Source organism: Monopterus albus, unplaced genomic scaffold (assembly GCF_001952655.1).
Source record: "Monopterus albus unplaced genomic scaffold, M_albus_1.0 scaffold117.1, whole genome shotgun sequence".
NCBI classification, from domain to species: Eukaryota; Metazoa; Chordata; class Actinopteri; order Synbranchiformes; family Synbranchidae; genus Monopterus; species Monopterus albus.
In genome coordinates, this window is record NW_018127997.1 from 1,608,200 (window position 1) to 1,613,419 (window position 5,220).

At 41.3% G+C, this 5,220-nt stretch overlaps 1 pseudogene; it reads left to right on the forward strand.

Annotated features, from left to right (window-relative positions):
• Nucleotides 1-792: 792 nt before the first annotated feature.
• Nucleotides 793-5,220, forward strand: part of LOC109966685 (NACHT, LRR and PYD domains-containing protein 12-like) — a 10,238-nt pseudogene continuing 5,810 nt past the window's right edge.

Below are 5,220 nucleotides of genomic sequence, written 5' to 3' on the forward strand. Positions count from 1 at the left end.
AACTTCTCCACACACACAGTGCAGATGGGCTATGGTATTTTTTCCCAGTTCCTGTGTCACTACCAGTTTCAGACAAGTGTTCGAAATTCATGGAGGGTTAAGAGCCAGGCTCTCTCAGTGAGTTAGTGGGCTCTGATCAGACAAACTGAAGCACACTCCAAAGTGGAAATAAACTACTCTGAACCTGTGGAGGAACCTTAAGTATATGTACAGCTTGGGACAGTTTGGCAGTTGAAAAACATAATGAATAAGACTGTAAGGCCAGCTGTGGTCTTCCTCCAGTATAAAGAGCGACTCTACACACAGCTATTAAACTAATGTATACTACAACCAAAGGACAGTTTAACAGATGAACAGATGGTGAAAGAGACAAATAATAACAGAAGACTGAATAATCATGCTATGGCATATTTCTGTGCAATAAGAACACATTTCAGCAGTAAACACAGTAGGCTGTTAAAGGTCCAATCATTGGTTTGCATTGCATTGTTAATTGCTGTGTTTCTTGAATGTTTGCTAAAAAGGGGTCTGAAACACAAGCAGATAAAATGTTTTGGAAGAGACAATGAGAGTGTGAAGTAAAATTATTAAAGACTGAATGAATGACATGAATAACATCCTCTTTGCTGTGATTTGACTTTCTTGTGCTCATTCTGTGTGAAGTATTGTAACCCGGTTAAAGTGAACTGATGTGTTTAGCCTAAAATATTGAAAGTTGTGTGGAATCACTTCCAGATGCTACCAAGATTTGTGAAATGATATCTATCATTCATAAAAGAATTGTCACAGAACATGGAAGGTAATGTGTTTGTGATCAATAATAAACAGAGACCTTGGGATTCATCTTGTGTCCTGTTCTTTCTCTCTCAGTGGGAGGAGGTGGTGGACAGAAGGATGTTGGTAAAACTAACATCCATCATGCACGACCCCTCCCATCCCTTGCACCACACAGTAGAGGCTCTGAACAGTTCCTTTAGTGCAAGACTGTTACATCCCCAGTGTAAAGAGTGTTACCCCAGGTTATTCCTCCCCACAGCAATCAGACTGTACAATACATCACTGCAGTGATAAGCTAGGTGAAAGTATGATGGACTATGTGAGTGAGTCAGCTGAGTTGCAATACTCTAATCCTGGGGTAAAATGCATGGTTGCCACCAGGAGCAATTCAGGGTTCAGTGTCTTGCTCAGGGACACTTAGGCATGCGGGGAGACCGGGAGTCGAACCACCAACTTACTGGTCAGGAGACGACTGCCCTACCTCGTGAACCACAGCCACCCAACATACTAGCAACTGAATTCAAAGAAATTATTAAATCTTTACAAAGTGCAACATGGAAGACAAGTAAATGAAATTTTACAGTTACTGATTTCCTTAACTTATGTTAGCTATAGTTCTGTCAATGTTTGAAGATGGGGCACAGGGGGACTGTGCACAAATATGTTTAGACATGCAGTAAGAAACAGTTGGAAAAAAATCAAATTTTATTTGTATAGCGCCAAATCACAACAAAAGTCATCTCAGGACACTTTACAGAGTAAGGTCTAGACCTTACTGTTATCACTATTATTACTGTACAGAGGGAAAACTCAACAAATCCCCCTTGAGCAAGCACTTGGCGACAGTGGGGAGGAAAAACTGAAATGAAATGTTGAATGTTGAATCTTCCTGGGCATGTTTACTGGAGGGGACTCCACAGCTATATAAAGTGTCTTGAGATGATTTTTGTTGTTGGCACTATACAAATAAAACTGTAGCCTACTGAATTATATCAAGATGGAGAGACATTGTGTCACCAGGCAAATTTCATTTCACAACTTGAATTTCAATTTTTTGCTTACATATGCATATTCAGAATCACACTTTGGTTAAACCAGGTTACCGATAAACTACAGCAACTGAGACGCAGTGAATGTGGAGCGGGAAGCCTAATACTCGAGTACAGCAATGTTTGGTTTGGAGCTCTGGGTAAAGTGAGCTGGAAGTGAGTCATCATAGCCTCGGTGTGCTCAGAAGCCTACTTTCAGTTTCATTTAAGTGAATGGTGGCCAGTTGATAACGACTAAGGTAGGCTGTATCCAACATCTACTTTTTAAAACAGCACTTCTCTGGAACGTTAGTGTAGTTAGTCCAATAACTCAACTTTTCAAGTGGGGACCAGCCACAGTGAGTGTGGGTGGTGCTACAAGCATCTGTTCAGAAGGAGAGCCTACTGCTCCAGCTATAAAGTCTCTATTGTTGCAACAGCTGAGTTAGTTTGAGCCTTATCAGTGCAACCTTTCATGGAGGTACCACTGTAATGGAGGCTAAATACAATTTTAATTTTGATCATGTTTGTACCAATCAACATTTTAGGCACTCGCATTATTATTGTCGTGATACCATGTAGGGTGAATAGCCCTAATGTGGGACACTGACATTGTCTTATGGGGGACACCTAAGCTCCAGTGCGTCTTCCTCAAGCAAATGAAAGTCAGTGATACTATGGTCGGGTTAGCAGCTATGATGTCATGCAGTCAAAATCATATGACATCTCACATGTCAAATCATAGACTGTGGGCAGCTCCTCTAGTGACATATGTGGCAACTTTAGACGTGGGTTAAGGATCACTGTTAACATTTTTTAGAAAAAAACAAAAACCCAGGGGAGGAAGGGATGGAAGAAATATATAGATCTACTAACAGCGGGAGGCAACGAGGGATGACTCAACTGTTCAGTAAGATTATACTTTTCCACAAGAAATGCACGAGTCCCTACCTAGACAGACTTGGAATTATGATTTGCAACGAAACGCAACAACCACCACCTGGAACCAACCAGTGACTGGTGATCAGTGAGAGATTCTCTGACTTGTATTCAGTAATGTGAGAGCACAACTATAGTCAATGTAATTAAAGGGCCCATGGCATGCTTCCTTGTTTCCTGACTTATCTACAATGTTACAACAGTGAATTTTCATCTTAGAAGTGACCTAAAGCTCAAAAAGTGACATGAACGTATGTTCTAGTACATAGGTCACTAACAGGCGGTCCGGGTCCGGGCCCAGAAGCTGTCCCTAACAGACCCGGATCTACAGCCAAAACATAAGGTTATTTAAAACCTGATGGGGCGCTTCTATTTTAACCGGCGCAGCTTTTTATAGCCTTTACGGTAGGGGTTTAGTTGCTGTGAAAACGCACAGACCAATTGCATGCGAGTTGAGCCATCCCACGTGATACAAATCAGCCAATCAAGTCTGTGCATTGCAGGCAGTAAATAGTGCAGAGATGAGAGAGGCAAGCAGTGTTGCCAACTTGGCGACTTTCTCGCTAAATGTGGCGATTTTCCAAATCTTAGCGACATTTTTGTCAAAAGCGACTAGCGACAAATCTAGCGACTTTTTCTGGTGTTTTGGAGACTGACGTGAAAGCACGTATCGCTCTGCATTTACTGTCCTCAACGAGCAGCGGGTGCTGCCGTGAGCCCTTCCCCCGTCCAAAAACTCTCATAGTAGACTCGCGCAGCAGTTCCAGCTGCAGTCAGAGCAGAGAGGAGACCCACACCGCCTCGCGGTCAGACTAATGAATCGCGCATGCGCGAAATGCGGAACTATTCCACCTCGCTGAACCTGGCTCAGCATTTGCCATAACATTGTGTGCAGTAACATTTCAGCAAGGCACTGTATTGGCCAGTCACATACAGTACATCCATGCTACAGTATATAGCTATTGCCCGAGGAGGGTGGAAGGGTTAATTAGACTGCTTACAACTGCTGGTGGAACAATGCTAACTTGACTTATGAAATGAATCCTCGCAGCAGACCACAAATGTACACGTATAAAAATTGTTATTAAATCATCATCATACATCAATATTTTTTCTGCTTTTTTGTTATGAATCTCTTAAACAACTTCAGACTTGTTCAAAACTACCAAACATTCAGTCATTCTCAGGATTTTTTTTAACACTTTAAATGCCAGTCTTTAATTTGAATTATGAAATATGTATTTCATAAACCCACATAAAATGAATTATTTTCCATATAATAAATAGTGGAAGGATGGGATTTTGGTGGTTATTAGAGTCTTGGATATGCCAAAGATTACCAACTAAATTGATTTGCATTAGTATTTTTTATGTAGTGCCAGATACTCCCTCCTGACACCTTCGTGGCCAAAAATGCCCCATTGACTTCCACTGAAACCACAATTTTTAATCTCACTGCCATTACAGTATAAAACCATGCATTCTGTAATGGTAGCATTTCATTTAGAAGAAAAGTAGTTGTATTTAACATTTATTATTGTATTTCACCAGATTCAACCTTTCCCCCATTGTAGACAGATGCATGAAATACTTATGTTTTTGCCCTGTCATGTTCTGTACTGGAAACAAATTCCGTGTGTGTGTGTGTGTGTGTAACATGCTTGGCCAAATAAAGGTGATTGTTATTATTAATATGACTCAAATTTGGCTAGGTAGTCATAATGTCAGTTTTAGTCATGTTGCAATTTATTACTCAGCCATATCATAAATTATTGTGCAATATTTGGCTTTCAAACCCATGGATGTATTACTCAAAGCAGCCTTTCTGGATCATGTTGTCTCATTGATACTTGATACAGCTGCAATTCTGCCCTACTGCACTTAGTCTCATTTGTTGTTTGCTCCAACAGGAACTAGTGCTGCCATTTGCCAGTATAAACTCAAATCTATTCTAAAGAAGAAGTTCCAACATCTGTTTGAGGGGATTGCTAAAGCAGGCAACCCAACATTTCTGAATCAGATCTACACAGAGCTCTACATCATAGATGGGGGTACTGGAGAGGTCAATGATGAACACAAAGTCAGACATATTGAAACAACATCCAGGAGACCAGCAAGACTGGAAAAGACAATCACATGTAAAGAAGTATTCCACCCTGTCCCTGAAAGAGATGGACCAATCAGAAGAGTGGTGACAAAGAGAGTGGCTGGCATTGGGAAAACAGTCTTAACACAGAAGTTCACCCTGGACTGGGCTGAAGGCAAAATCAACCAGGACATCCACTTCACATTTCCCTTCACTTTCAGAGAGCTGAATGTGCTGAGAGGGAAAAAGTTCAGCCTGGTGGAGCTGGTTCATCACTTCTTTACTGAAACCAGAGGAATCTGCAGCTTTGAAGAGTTCCAGGTCGTCTTCATCTTTGACAGTCTGGACGAGTGTCGGCTTTCCCTTGACTTTCCCAACACTCAGGACCCA